Raw genomic sequence first — 16207 nt, 5'->3', positions numbered from 1 at the left:
TACTCCTGGAATGTCTCTCAGAGTTTCTTCCAAATGGTTTTTCTCAAGATTATTTTTATCTCGAGGTTTATTCCGGAGTTTCTTTTGAGGTTTCTGCAGGAGCTATTGTTAAGATCTCAAAGAGATGTCTCTCAGAGTTTCTTCCAAATGGTTTTTCTCAAGATTATTTTTATCTCGAGGTTTATTCCGGAGTTTCTTTTGAGGTTTCTGCAGGAGCTATTGTTAAGATCTCAAAGAGATCTTTCCGTGATTTCATTTCTAGATGTTCACAGCTTTTCTTCGCAGTTGTTTACGTTTACAGTGATTGCTTACAATATGTAGGGGTAACCTACAAACTTCCTCGTAAGAAATTTCCGAAGGGATCCTGATGAAATCTTGCGCAGAAATCTCGAGAGGAACTTCGGAAAAAATCTCGAGAAAAGCTGGAAACTTCTAAGACAAATCCCTGGAAGAAATTCAAGACAAGTCCCGGAAAACTCTGAAAGAATTTCACAAATGAGGGGCCCAGATATACGGAGATATATATATATATATATATATATATATATATATATATATATATATATATATATATATATATATATATATATATATATATATATATATATATATATATATATATATATATATATATATATATATACTACCTAATTGCAATTTTGGATGCCAACTGTTATTTTTGCTTTGTTATTGATTTATCAGATAAGCCCTTATCGCTCTAGTGACTCTTGAAACAAATTCCTTCCAGAACAACACGAACAACTGAATTTCGTTTACCGTTCAAGTTTAGAACGACAGAAATCGATAATTGCAGTCACGTTTGTGAGATAAACGTGAGATAGGTATTTAAAAAAATCGCAAATACGTCGAATCCGATTAAATGTACACAATTCAAGTAACTGCATGTGTGAACTTTCCTTGATTATTCTATGCGAAAAGAAACAAAAATACACGGTAAAAAAAATATGAAAACTAAATACCACGTTAGCCTTCCTGTTGCAGCACGTTGGAAATAGCTTGCTGGCGTAGTGTGCGGTGTCAGAAATTTGAAAACCACGAGCAGTCATTCGAACAGCCTGCTCGGATATTAACCAATCAGGCAACTTGTTTACAGATTTTAAGGCAATTTGTTTGAAATTTACATGCATCTGCTATTAATCATGTCAGTAACTCGCTGCGATCAATCTTCTCTGCTTGCAGCTATAACGGTTGTCTCTTTCAGTACTCGCTTGCTACAGCAACTAATACCCCGGACAGACATGTGATACGAGTGTGATTCCTGTACAACGGTACGCAGTGTCAAGAAAATTCTAACAAGACTGGCTTGAACTGAGATAATTTTCAGTATGGCACTCATTTCAAGCGTAATTGTACAGTGATTCTTGTATCACATGTGTGTCATAAGTATAACACTCAGCCGCAACAGGTCGTTCGTTTATGGTAGAACGTTTTCAACTTTGTCCATCAAGTTTTAACAAGCGGAGATTGTGGAAAGTGCTAGGGCGTGCTACTCACATCCCAATGAAGTGAGTTCGAATCTTGTTCGAATCCTATGTTATTTTTTTTCTTTCATATATGATGACGAGGTCCTTTTTTTACTTTCGATCCGTCATAATTTTACAGGTTTTGTTAGTACTGTGTAAGTTTACGCTTTGTGTGCAAAACGAATCATGGTAAAAGACGTTTTAATTTCGTTAATGCGGATGAGACAATCGTTCGCATGAATAAAAAGTAGCAAACTTGAGTTTATTACAAATTTGGCATAGTAAATACTGCTTATGTAACATGTTTGAATAAACAATAAACGATTAAAAACGAATTTACTGTACTGAAACAAACCATTTTGATGAGTAAATGGTATGTACTAAGTTCAAGTTCTAGGCATTTAGCCCCAAAGGTTGTCCCAAACTTCCTTTAGAAATGTGTCCTAATCATTTTCCAGGATGATTTTACAACAGTTTTCTGGGATAATGTGTAAATCTATCATATAACGCCTTAAAGTTATGCAACCGAGCGAACTGTGCCGCTAATCTTCCAACAATCTATCACTTTACAAAAGCTTGAAATCTGAAGAATTTTTTGATATACTCAACTCAAAATCGACAAAATGGTCACACACCCCTTTACATCTGGGCCCCTTATTTGTAAAACTCTTAGAGCTTTCCGGGCCTTTTCTTGATTTTTTTTCCCCGATATTTGTCTTAGAGGATTCCAGCGTTTCTTCTTAAAATATTTCTAATAGTTACTTCCGGGATTACTCGTAGATTTTTTTTCTGACATGTCCCAGCTTTTCTCCGGATTTTTTCCGAAGTTCCTCTAGAGATTTCTGTTGGATGAGTAACCTGCGATCCAAGTAGTTAAGTATTTCGACTACAAGCTTAGCAACCATTGTTTTGAATAGTAAACAGTAGAAATAAATGTTCATTCCTTGTTCAGACTTTGACCAGAACGCAAGTGTTTTATTTCCACTTACAAGTATTTCTCCAATAGATGTCTGTGCAAGATTTCATCAGGATTCCTTCGGAAATTTCTTACGAGGAAGTTTGTAGGTTACCCCTAAAAGTAGTTCGGTAAAATCCCTGCAAGAACTTCGGCAACAACAGTTAAAGAAATTTCAAAAGAAACGCCCTCGGGACAATTTTCGGTAGGGTTTCGTGGAAGAACAGTTCTCTAGTAGTAATCCCGAGATAATCCCTCAACAATAATCTTCGTAGGGTCATTGTAAGCAATCACTGTAAATGTAAACAACTGCGAAGAAGAGCTCTGAACATCTAGAAATGAATTCACGGGAAGATCTCTATGAGAAATATCAACAATAGCTCCTGCGGAAACCTCAAAAGAAACTCCGGAATACACCTTGAGATAAAAATAATCTTGAGACAAACTATTTGGAAGAAACTCTGAGAGACATTCCAGGAGCACGAGCAACACCGGAAGCAATTATTATAAGAGAAGTCTCGGGAAAATCGCTGAGAGAAATCTTAGGTGCAACTTCAAGAGACATCCAGCGTGAACCGTTAAGAAATATCGGGACAGAAACTCCCGGGAGAAACAGGCTGACGAAAATTTTGTGTACATTTAATCGGATTCGACGTATTTGCGATTTTTTTTAGATACCTATCTCACGTTTATCTTACAAACGTGACTGCAATTATCGATTTCTGTCGTTCTAAACTTGAACGGTAAACGAAATTCAGTTGTTCGTGTTGTTCTGGAAGGAATTTATATATACTATGCGCCTCAAACTGATACTAATTTCAAAAACTTCTTTCACTATTCACTTGATTTGATTGATTTGGATTTAATTGATTCCAGTGGTGCAATTACTTATATTGTGTACATTTAGTCAGTTATACCCATGACGCGGTTCCGGAGTTCTAATATTCATTCATCGAATACGATCCGAAAACTGTTTCCAGAATAATCCTAAGATAACATCATTGGGAGAAAACTAACGCTCTAACTACTCGTAAGAGCTTTAAGTGAAACGTTACCTCATGAAATCAAATAAAGAGGGAAAATAAGTCCTTCAATATGCTCATAACAGGGAGCTGAAATGTCAATAGTATCATTAAGCAGGAATTAAGAACTTCACGCAAAGTTAAGATTTACCTGTTTGATTTTTCCAGTTATTCTCTAAGATTCATACCCTGACAAGTATACCACAACCTTTACGGACATCGACAGTAGTGTTTGGCAAAGAAAATCAATTATATACCATTTCTCTATCGTGCAGGGAGGTTATTTCGTTATACCACAAAATTCCACCCAAACAAACATTCGTCCGTCCGCTTGTGAGTACGCCTCGGTTTCTTCAGATTTTAGCAAGAGAAAAAGTGAATGATTGTACATATAGACGTAAATATGTTTTTGCTAACTGCAGTACTGCGAACAGCAAATGGCAATCAAGTGATTTTGAATGACAAACTTTTCCTTATGCACGTATGAATAAAAGTTTAGAAATAAGGAAAAAGTTTGGACTTCGTGTATAATTATATCACAACATTTATCAATACTGCACAAAACCTTTCCAAATACGAAAATGATTCTTATGAAGATATTTCGATCATTTTGAGCATCGGAACTAACGACGTTCTCTGATTTTAAATCAAAGCGTTTTAAAACTTTCTTCCGGCACTGTACCCTAGTGGATTGAACTGCACCGGCCCAAAGTACAATGATACACCCCCTTTGATGTACTAGCCATCAACTACCTACAGTTCAACAGTACGACGGCGGCCAATCGTCGCGAAACAACGAACGAGACGAGGCGAGCGAGGGTTTAAAGGTGAAATACTTTCAGGTCGTCAACGGGACGCCACCCCAAACCCCACAATTGATGGGCTGCTGCAATATTGTCGCACGAAGCCTCACTACTACTGTGTGTGTATGTAATGCAGTACGAAGTGCATGGGAGAATGGTTGGTTTGGTGTCCAATTTCAGTAAGAAGAAGAAATGTGTAAATCATGACACGTGGAAGACCAATATGGATTATGCACTGAAAAATATGAACCGTATATGTCATTAATTGCTGTAATGGTGTAACTGCAGTGATCGATTTCTCTTCATTGATTTTCTCTTTAGATTATTACTAGGGTGTCCAGTCAAATTCGAAAATCAATTCTTGAGTTTCCTTGGCATTCCAGCCTTTTGGACTGAAAACTTCAGATCATACAAATTTCCCAGACAATCAGGAGTCAGATAAGGATGCACGCAGCACGCCGTATAAAGTACGATTCCAAAATACTATCGCATACATACATATATGTACGGTGGAGGGACAATTTTCATCGCATAGGATGTTATTTTTTGGACTTATTGCGATGTATCTGAAAGAATCATATAACAATACAAATCAACTTTTAGAAGGCATAACAATACAAATCAACTTTTAGAAGCATCAACTTTTAGAAGGCACGACTACATTTTACACACTTTGTTGTTCTTAATTCCAGAGTGATTTGGAAAAAATATTCGGAATATGCCTTGCAGGGCGATTATTGTCAGCACGAAAAGTATTCAGTGAAGCACGGCTAGATTCTTAAAATTCTTCACCGGACGTTCGGCGCAACTAGATTTAGAAGATTCATTGTCAGGAGTCTGTTGTTTGGCGTAAAAAGTAAAGTGTGTGTGGCTAGATTTTAGAGATTCTTCACCAGGAGTTATTTGTTGGTGGCAAAGAGTAAACGGTGAGCGTGTTCGCGACTGGATTCAGAAGATTTCTTATCAGGAGTCTGTTGTACAATTAGACCCAATGCGTTTGACAAACCTCTAGATTCAACCTTGAAATCTTTAACGGATTCCAGAAGATCCTTAACGATTTCCAGATCAAATTTACTAGAGATTACCAGATCAAGTTTACTAGAGATAGGGTATTGTACCATTTTGGCAGGTGTACCTATTTTGGGCACTTGCCGCTATAACTAAGTCCATTTCAAACCGATTGATTTGAAATTTTGTCCAGAGTTAGATACTCTACGTTCCTAACTCTGGACAAAATTTCAAATCAATCGGTTTGAAATGGACTTAGTTATAGCGGCAAGTGCCCAAAATAGGCACACCTGCCCAAATGGTACAAGACCCTACCTCTTTACTTTCACACATTCTGTCATGAATTGCGAAATTACAGATACCTTTTGATTGAAGAAAAATACATTTCTCTTTTCTTTTTATAAGTACGCCTGGAAAGACTCCAGGAACTCTCGAAATATCTCAAGAATTCTGCCAAAAATCGCTTTTGCAATTCTTGAATATATTCTTCTACCAAAAATTCGATCGTAATATAACGATACTAATCAAATGCAGTAATTTCTTGATGTTGTCCATACATCACTGCAAGTACATTCACCATATTTTTAGTACAATATAAAAAAGAAGGATTATTTACAACCCCATTGGTGAGCTCGTTTCATGTTACTTTTAAAATTTAAAATCATCGATGACTGTTCCTAAAACATTGGAATGTGTCATAACGTTTACCAAAACATCTTTTCCATTCTTCAATCCAATGCGTGACGCAAAAATGCGAAACATTGAATGAGCATTCCAACAACTCGAATCTGTTTTTTTTTTCGAACAATAGCTTTTTAATGTCTCTAACATCGACTCAAAACTAAAACTAACAATAGCCAAACGGCAAACGTGATGATGATGAAGTGTGATAGTATGGCATAAAAATATTTCACTACTCTTGGCAGCTGAAAAAAAACCCTGCACCCGTGGATCCACTCTTCGCATTAAAAATGCAGCCCATCTGCGGGATACCTCTATATACGTTATCTCATCCAACATCGTCAATTCATAGATTGAGTGTTCAGATGTGTATACATTAAACGCTGAAACGAGAGGCGTCCGCTTTACCGCTGCGCTGGCAGCTGCAGACGCCGGACCGGCCGGTCGCATCGAACAGCAGCACTGCGCTCAGCACAACCAACACCGCCGGCTGGTAGTGTCGGTCGACCGATTCTCTGAGTTCAGAGTTTAAAAATATAAAATTACTCATCCATTGAGGTTTCCATAGTCAGCATTCGAATGCGATTGCTCTAGCTCGCGCGGTTCGGGCTAGGGGAGTAGAGTAGATGGACTAATTATGACCATGTTGGGTTATTCAGGTTGTGCGATATGAAGCGACATACATTTTAGGTCTTATTTTAAAATAATGATTGTGCTTGCAAAAACCTTTGAATTTGGTAAGAAAATAAGTAGTTGCTTCTTCAAACAACGTCATCAGTTTTGAGGGCAGGTGATCTTCTATTCTTAGGTTATAATGTCGGCCACTGAGGACGAGAAGAAGATAAATAAATGATGATGCAATCGCTCGTCCACTGCAGACCGTATATTAGAAATTAATTGCTTTGGTCGTGAATTGCCAATGGGTACCGCCCAGGCCGGTGTACAAAACCATGTATCTACATTCTATTCGCAAGATTGAGCATATTTGTTGTTCCGTTTGAAAATACAAAATACATACAATACCGATTTTGACACGGTTGACGGTTTAGTAACAATTCCTTACCGATTTTGTTAAGGAGTGTATGTCAAAACAGAAATTCCAGTAATATTCAAAAGCCAAATCTGGCGAAATATTTTGGATAATACATATTGGAATTACAAAAAAAAAATGCAAAAAAGCATACAAACGAATGTATATTTTTTTAATTAATTTGTATGTTTTAAATATTTTTTTGTTTTGTTTTTATCATGATCGTCAAGCCCAGTGCTCCTACCCTAGTCGCTTCTCGCGTACAATCGAATCTCGTTCAAAACCTTCACAGCTAGCAGCATCCAAAGTGCGACGAGAATGCAAATCTCGCAAGTTCTTGGGTGTTTTCAGTTTTGTTTTTGTCAGAAAACGTTAGCACCATTCTCCGATGACCTACGGTTCTATTAGGAACTTCCTGCAGTCAGCAGTTAGCTCACCCTCTTTTAAAAAGAACACACATGAAAATTCGGACAATATTTGCCTGCGTCATATCGAATGCAATGCACTTGAAATGTGTTGATGATGTATCAACGATCATGGAAGTGTAGCGGAATTGTACAATATGCATGGATCACATTACCCAAGAGATTTATGTAATCGTAAGCTCTTTGAGCTGTTTTACTGCTTTAGCTGTGATAAAATGCGTTTATACGCGGTGATGGAAAGAGCATTGGAGTCAATCCAATTAGATGTATACCGACAACACAAGGAAAAAGAAAAACGGACTTGTCTTCGCCTTCCTAGTGTGAACACAACTAAATATGACCTAGATTTCCTCTGCTAGGAGGAATGGCCTTCTGACTCTCCATGCAACCTACAAAAAAAATGCGAGAAACAACGTTCTGCAACTGATTTGGTCTTGTAAAGCACTAAATCCTTCCAGCGAGGATATTTTCTCCTTTCCATCCGTGGTGGCAAAAGAATGAGTCACACGGTGATACCGCCGCAGTGCCGTAGGAAAATAAGCAATCTTGCAGAAAAGCAGTAGGTAGACACAGCAGATGTCAGCGCTGGAGTGACGCCAAGTTTTTCGACCGATGTGAAAAGTGCCTGAATAATAAGCCTAAAAGCTTTTGGGACATTTATCATAAGGTTTTAAACTGTAGACGCCCCGTATGAGAGCCAGACGAATCGATTTTGATTTCGCTGACTTTCGTAGATGTGTTAGCTGCTTCAAATGATTGGAAGAGATTGTTCGACTTGAAAAGTGAATAAAAGTTTTAAAATGAGGAGAACATCTCCAAAGCCATATGTTTTCACACATGGGAAACTTTGGTATCACTTGAATTTATCATACTAATCAAAAATCATGTTCTATTTAATTTTCGATTCTGTTCGGGAAGATATTCATGTAGGTTATGTCGCGAAAATTTTGAACTTTGAAAGGGAACCAATTTACCGATTTTTTTTCTTCCCGGTTTTCACAAAAAAAAAAAGATTTTCTGAAACTACTTAATTACAAAATGGGACTTCACAAAACATAACCTCTATTTAGGAGGCCAGTTGTATTTTCCAAAAAGTAATCCTGTGGATGCGCAATCAATACCACACGCCACACTTTGGTCTTTCCATGGGTATTTTCCGCTGCGGCAATCTCTTTTCACTTTTCAAGCATGAATAAAAATGCACTACATTGCAATGAATCAACAGTGCATCATTCCCACCGCATCGTGCTGATTGAACATGTCTGTGCACTGTGTCTGTTGATCGTAAGTAGGGTTTTAAAATGTCAATTGGAATCACCAATGATGAGCAATTCTTCCATAGAAAAGCTTTAGAGAATGCAAGGCAGTAGATTGTGCAGTATAAGCATAGACTAATTTCCAGTCCGGTACCCAATAATATTCATTACCGTATATTTTTTTCAGTGTAAATTGCCTTTTGTGTAAGTTATGTTTAGCGTGTTACACCGATCTGACAGTGAAGGACTAAACATAAATTACGTAATTGGCTACCGAGGATTGTTCACAATCTGCGAACTTGACTGCGAAAAAAATCGCGACCATGACGCCGCTGGTATTAGGGACTATATAGGTCAACCGGTAAATACACAACTTCTAAGCAAAACCATAGTGGGAGTGTCTGGATTTGACTGCCTTAATGAAAATTATTTCTTTGGCATCACTGCTGCCAATCGATATGCGAATGCCGAAATAGTTGATTGATTGATAGTCCATAGTTACTACGCCCGATCAGCTACACTAATACAAGGAACCAATCAGATAACTGCTTGGAGAACGTGAGTGTAGGTGACCACGTCAGATTGCAGATCCTGTTGGTGGAAGAGTCAGTACTTCCAACGCAATTCACTACCCCATAGTAGACCGTATAAATCACTGCGTCTGTGCAAATTCATGCGGATGTCAAAATTTGTGGGAAATGGCTGTATGGCAAAGGTTCACTTTGGTACGTGGTTGCCGCTTAGCAGGGAACATGTATATTCTGTGGTAAATAATGTGAAGATGATGTGGCATGCAGATCTGTAGGCATAATGCGATAGATTGACTAATCTGTGCTGTGATGTTGGGAGAATTGGAAATGAATTTGAACGTTACATGTGTTTATGTCGAAAAATATCCTCCTTGGTCTCCAGCTAGACTAGTGTTTAAGGCTATGGATCGCCAATCCGTAGACGCAAGTTTGATTCGTCGCAAGAGTCATCGCCAACCATTCAGTGAGCGGGAGTCTGACGTTTCTCCGATTTCACTAACACAAGCACAAATAGATGTGTTGCCTGATTCGTCGCGATGATTCTAAAACGCCACTGGAAGTTGGCAGCGCGTTTTGTTGTGAATGCAACCTACAATACAAACTTCCCAAATGGAGGAGAACGTGCCTCTGGAACCGACCTACACACAATACTTAGTAATTTTCTCAGCCCGGTAACGGGTTCTTCCAACGACTAATACCATTCTCGTTTAGAAAAAAGTGTGCTTAATCGACTGGTGGCAGTTCCGCTGGCCGGAAGCCTCACCCTGATCAGTTAGGAGTACAGAAATCAACCTGAGTTTGTCAGAGACAGCTAGTTTACATTACATTCACTTCCAAATTAAAAGTATAAAATGTAATAGGGTAGAAGCTTCAGTTTTGGCCAGCCCGGAGTTTTGGCCATAGTATGGTATTCAGCCTGTTACGATCTAAATCGGCATAAATTTATTTTTTACTAGTAGATTCCAATATAATATGATGATTACAGCTGTGAAAACCATACATTTTGATTAAAAACTGAAAGAAAAAAATAATTATCCTTAAAAAATCAGCTCCCATATATCTATTTTGGCCAGGGTGCTTCTAATTTGGCCACTCCCATAAGAAATACACGTGATTGGCCAAAATAGAAATCTAATCTGAGAATATGGCCAAAACTGCGGCAATGCTTCTATTTTGGCCAGTGCCGCTTTTAATACAAAAATCAAGTATTAGCTTGATTTCTGCATTTTTCCAATAAAGTATAGATTGAAACCTTTCATTTGACACGTTGGTAGTTTGCATTGAATTATTGGTTATTTTTATAAAAATGATTTCCCTTAGACTGGCCAAAACCGGTGCCCGCACCCTATTATTTAAGCAAAACAATATTTATGACCACTTCATGGTTCTTGAAGTAACGGAGATGTTTTCAAAATCTCTCATGGATGCTTCCAGATTTCTTTTGAAATGCTTTCTAATTCCTTCTGGAATGCTTCTAGATTCCTTATGGGACGCTTCCAAAACTCTTCTGAGATGCTTCCAGAATCTTGCAGAGATACTTTCAGAATCCTTCTAGGATGCTTTCAGATTTATTCGCGATTGCTTCCGGAATTTTTCTGGAATGATTTCATATTTCTTATTATTAGATTCATTGTAAGATGCTTCCAGAATCCTTTAAGGACAAACGTCTTGAAATCCCGTTTCAACAGTGCATCAGAACTTCAGAGGCACAAATCTCAACAAGCAAGCTTCAAACAACAGTGCATTATGTTCTTGCTCTATTGTTATAAGCTTAAAATAAGAAGATCAGGTGAGCTGGTTTTGTTTACGAAGAGATTTGTGCTCTCAAAATCGTGAGCATGTGCCAAAGTCGGCCATTGTGGCGGCCATTTTGGGATTCTAAAAAGTCTGCCGTTAATTATGCTTCCAGAGTTCTTAAGTTGCTTCCTTAATCCTTCTAGGATACTTCCAGTCACGATTCCTAAGCAGTGCTCACAGAATTCTTTTTTAATTTGGAAGCAATAATCTTCCTGGTTGCTTTCTTTAATCCCTCCGGGATGCTTCCAGATTTCTTCTGAATGGCTTTCGGAATCTTTTTTGAATGCTTTCAAATTCCGTAAGCTTCCAGATTCCTCCAGGTTTCTCACAAGACTTCCAAACTTCTTCCGGGATGCTCCCAGATTTCTTCTGAGATGCTTCCATATTCTTTCGGGAATACTTTCATATTTTTTTATAGGATGCTTCCAGAATCCTTCTAGGGTGCTTCCAGATTTCTTCTGGGTTGCTTCCAGAACTATTCTGGGATGCTTCCAGGATTCTTAAATTGCTTCCTCAATCCTTCTAGGATGCTTCCAGAGCCCTTCTGTTATGCTTCTCGATTCCTAAGCGAATGCTTCAAGAATTCCTCTTTGATGCATCCAAAATCCTTCTGGTTTGCTTCCACAATATTGTTCTTGGATGCTTCCAGGATTCTGCAAGGTTGCTTCTTTAATCTTTCCGGAATGCTTCCAGATTTTTCTGAATCACATTCGGAATCTTTCTTGAATGCTTTCAAATTCTGTATGAGAAGCTTCCAGATTCCTTTTGAGTTGCTTCCAGAATTCTTTTGAGATGTTTCCAGACTTCTTTCTGGGACGCTTCCAGATTCCTTCTGGGATGTTTCCAGAATTCTTCTCGGTGGCTGTCATATTTCCAATGAAATGCTTTAGGCATTATTTTGAGATTCTTCCAATTTCCTTCTTGGAGCATCCCTTCTGTTATGCTTCACGATTCCTATGCGAATGCTTCAAAAATCCTTCTGGATTGCTTCCAGAATTCTTCAAGGTTGCTTTCTTAATCCTTCTGTTATGCTCCTAGGATAATTATCGAATGCTTCCAAAGTTCTTCTGGAATGCTTCCAAAACCCTTCTGGAATGCTTCGAGACTCCTTCTAGGATGCTTACAAAATCCTTAAGGTATACTTCCAGATTCCTTTTAGATTGCTTCTTAACTCCTGCTGGGATGCTTCCAGAATTATTTTGGGATGCTTCCTGATTCCCAGAATTCTTCTGGTTTGCTTCCAGTAAATATTCTTCAAGGTTGCTTCCTTAATCATTCTGTTCTGCTTAACGAATAATTATCGGGGAGTACGACCAAGCGTTACGGCCCATACAAAAATTATAGGATTTTCATCCAAAAATCGTTACGGAGGGTGGTGATAAAAAAAAGTGACATAAAGCCAACGAAAACACGAACCTTCGAAGAAATCTGTGTTTGAATGGTGGTTCAAACAACCTATAGAATTTTATACGATTATTTGTGAAAAATTTCTGGAGCAAATTACAAAGTTATGTATTTTTGTATTACAAAAATACAAATGCAAATTAAATTTGTATCACAAAAAGTTTCCAGAATATTGAGTTTTGTTTGAAATTCAATGAGTCAAGTTGATTTGCAGTTCGAAATCTTAATTTCTTACTATAAATCAACATTAAATAATTCGTATTCTAAAAATCATGTGATCTAGCAGAATCGAGTAACGCCATTCTTACAACCCTGCCTACATGTTTCCTTACAATACTGTAATACTGAAACAAAGCTTGACAAAAACAGCAACATTCACCAAGACAACACTACCGGCTAACGCTGAGGCATATCATATCATGTGATTGTTTGCCGAAAATCCGTTCAATCACGACAAATGAAATGCGGCAGTGTCACATCGGGGAGATAAGACTTCGGTGTTTTCACCAATTTTGTGCCATAATATGGCGAAAAGGCAGCAGCAGCAGCAGTCGGTCGCTTACTCAACCGTGCGGCAATCAGCAGACGTCGTCGTCGTCGTCCTAGCTTTGCTTGCTGTTGCTACTGCCAACGTTAGCTATTGACCGGACAAGGAAGGAGAGGAAAATCTGGAAAATCAATATTATGCGTCCTGTGAGAGCTGAGAAAAAAAAGACAGATCGAAAAAAAATAACACCGATCAAGGCTTTTCGCTTCTCGAGTGTGTACGATTGTTGTTTTCAAGTGGAAATCGGTACCATGTGTGGTTCGATCCACTTGAGTTTTTTTTTTTTTTGGCAATTGCAAAACAACAATCCAAGAGGTGATCATTTATAAAATTTACAGAATTGATGAGAAGATTAGTTGCTGGTTGCCGGTCTAGAAGAAATAACGGAAGCACAACACAAGCCAGTGTGTCGAGCAAGCACAACTAACCAACAGATCTCTGTCGCCTTCGCTCGGTATACAAGTAAAAATGGAATTCTTAGAAGGGGCGAAAGACACAGGTTAAGTCCAAAAATAGACTTTTGCTTGCGATTTCGTGGACGCATGGAAGCAGGTTGAATCAATCGTTGACGTTTGCTAATGTGACGAAATTAGAGAAAAATCTCCAGTCTGGTTTTGTTATTGTCTTCATTTAAAATGTTTTAGGTAAATGTTGGTTCATCTTTCGATTCGATATTTGTACGTCTCAGTTTGATATTAGTCTTGATTCATTATGAATTCAAAAAGTATCACGAATTTATCAATTTCAATCCATTTTTCCAGCACGAATAATCCAAATTCACATCACTGTGTGTTATTAGCATTGTCAATTTATCGCATTATCACTTCAAACATTATTTTACTCACCGAGTCGGATGTTTCCTAGGAATCTCACAAAATAATCGGCCTAGTTCCGTTAAAAAACCACAATCCAGTGACAGGTTTCCAGAGTTCAGCAGTAATATTTAAAACCGAATGACACCTTCACACGAAGAAGAAAAACCTTTTTGCCGTTTTCAGCTCAATTCGCTCGATACTGAGTCTTCTTCCCCGTACGAAATTCGCCACTTCTCTCGTGTTCCTGTGACCGTGTGACATGGAAGCATACAGAATACTCAGCCGAGCTTCCCTTGCACGTACTCTCGGCTATACATGCAGGGTATACAGGCGGTAAACGCTACTGGTATACCTACACGCTCACACAATCATTCGCCGCCGATGAGGAACCAAGTGACCGCGAGTTGCGATTGCGCAATCGTTGCGTCGACATCACCATCATCATCATTTCCAACTCCAATGTAGAGACACGGAACGAAATCGGACAAAACGACGGACGGATGCTCTCGCTCATCTTCTCGTGCCACTATATTTTGATTTTTCCTGCGTCTGACGGCTTCTCTTCGTCACCACCACCGTGTTGTTCTGGTCGTTGTTGTTGTTATTATTATTGTGAGGGGATCGAATTCTGGCGATGTTAGCAGCATGACAAACGGTGCCCAGTCACACTCGCGCGTATCACGGCCATAGAAGAGCAAAGGGAGCCTTCAATAGTACAATGATGGCTTGGGACGGTCGGTCGGTGGCACTAGTCCAAAACTGTTGGGCTCCAGCGATCCGATGATCTCTTGCACTATGTGCACCGACCGAGCAGTCATGCACTGCACACAGGCAGAATGTCAAATGAGTCTGATAAAATTGGAATGAAGCGATAGCGATGGATTATCAGCCACCGATATCGGCATTTCGTAGAATTGAAAACGGATGACAAGTTGCTCATGTGAGATGTTTGAAAAAATTAGGGCATGTTGCCAACTCCCGATGGGCTGTCTTCTTACACGATAGGTGTAAACGTTACAGAAATTCATGGAGGTATCAATTCAACAATGTTACCCATTACTGCGAGGCTAACCTGTACTAATAACTGCTTAAGTAAATGATTGACCATTAGTAACAACGCTAGTTCATGGCAGAAACTTTTTTTATCTGTATTAACGAGATTTTTGGCCCTAGGCTAGTTCATCTCGGGACCCACGATTTACTTCCCTTCCGAAGGAAGAAGCCACATTTTGTGAGTTTGTCGGTAGTGGGATTCGATCTCAGGTCCTCGGCGTGATAGTCAAGTGTTCTAACCATCACACCAGGTCCGCTCCTCATAGCAGAAACTAACGATGGCCTTTAGGCCGGAACAAATCTCATTTTCTTCTTTTGTCACTTTACTCGTTCACTCGTTAAGGGGGAGGATGATAAATAATAAGTGAATTTGATGCAAAATTACCCAAACAATTAGGCAAAATCGTCAAACTTATCGGATTTGTTTAGAAATTTTCTCGACGACTCTAATTTAATTTTAAAAAGTTTAAATTTCTTGAATAATTTATTTGTGTCCCCCCTCAAAATGTCGAATTCCGACCAAAATTTTCCGAGGGGGCGGTGACATTAGAGAAAATCGAAATTTGTGTCAGCCTTATAGGGTTCATTCACAAATTTCATAACGCCAGAATCGACATTTTTCGACACCCACCCACCAGTGGTTCAGGTTCAGCGGCGTTGCCTGAAGGCCGGGCACCTTAGACCACCGCACCCGTTGGATGCCTTTTGTTCACGGATTTCCAAATACAGACCAGACAAATTGTGCCTTATGGCCTTCGGCGATGCATCTCCTAAAAAGTTTGATCTTGTCAGGACCTTTGCAGTCCCATGTCTTATGTCCTGGTTCCAGACACCTGGAACAAACCTTCGGTGGGTCGTGGAACGTCAGATGACATACGCACCAGCCTACCTTAATCCTCCCTACTTTAACGGACTTTTTTACGTTCGCCACAGGTAGCTGTACCAAAGCTACCTGTGCCCCTGCCGGCCCCTTCCGTAGCCTGACGGCTGTGGTGGACACCTACATCTCACACTGTTGCCGCAGTGTCGTGACAAGGTCTTCCACTTCGGTGACCTCGCCTAGGTTTTTCACTTTCAGAGTCGCCTCTTGTGTGAGAGCCCTCACCTCTACCCCTTGCTTGCGCTCCTTATCGCGCTTCAGCTCCAGGATCATCTCGCTTGTACGAGTACGTCTAATACTGCGCACATCGGCTCCCAGATCTACGAGCTTGGCGTCGCTTCGCATCGCCTTCAAGACGTCCGAGTACCTCGACTGTTCGATCTTGATGACGAGCGCGCCGCCTTTCTCACGCTTGGCACCTACTCTTTAAGTCTTGGTTTGATGTCCAGAACCAAGTTTCCTCGACCTGCAGCTTCGTCTTCCGCTCGAGCTTCGTCCAAGAGGGGTCCTCCCCTTG

The 16207-nt window shown here is 39.4% G+C and overlaps 1 protein-coding gene across 8 annotated transcripts in view; it reads right to left on the bottom strand.

The window, feature by feature from the left end:
- LOC109399010 (spectrin beta chain) overlaps positions 1 to 16207 on the bottom strand; it is a 73830-nt gene that overhangs the window by 49123 nt on the left and 8500 nt on the right. Inside the window, exon 1 of one of the 8 annotated variants that reach the window (XM_062859503.1) lies at positions 13788 to 14503. The exons of the other annotated variants lie outside the window; for them this stretch is intronic. The gene's annotated coding sequence lies outside the window, so the exon portion shown is untranslated. Of the gene's footprint in view, positions 1 to 13787; positions 14504 to 16207 lie in introns of those variants that run through there. 8 annotated transcript variants of the gene reach the window in all.

The sequence above is a fragment of the Aedes albopictus genome, chromosome 3 (assembly GCF_035046485.1).
Source record: "Aedes albopictus strain Foshan chromosome 3, AalbF5, whole genome shotgun sequence".
NCBI lineage: Eukaryota > Metazoa > Arthropoda > Insecta > Diptera > Culicidae > Aedes > Aedes albopictus.
Note: the sequence above shows the minus strand (reverse complement) of the source record. Positions and strands in the feature narration are given on the sequence as shown.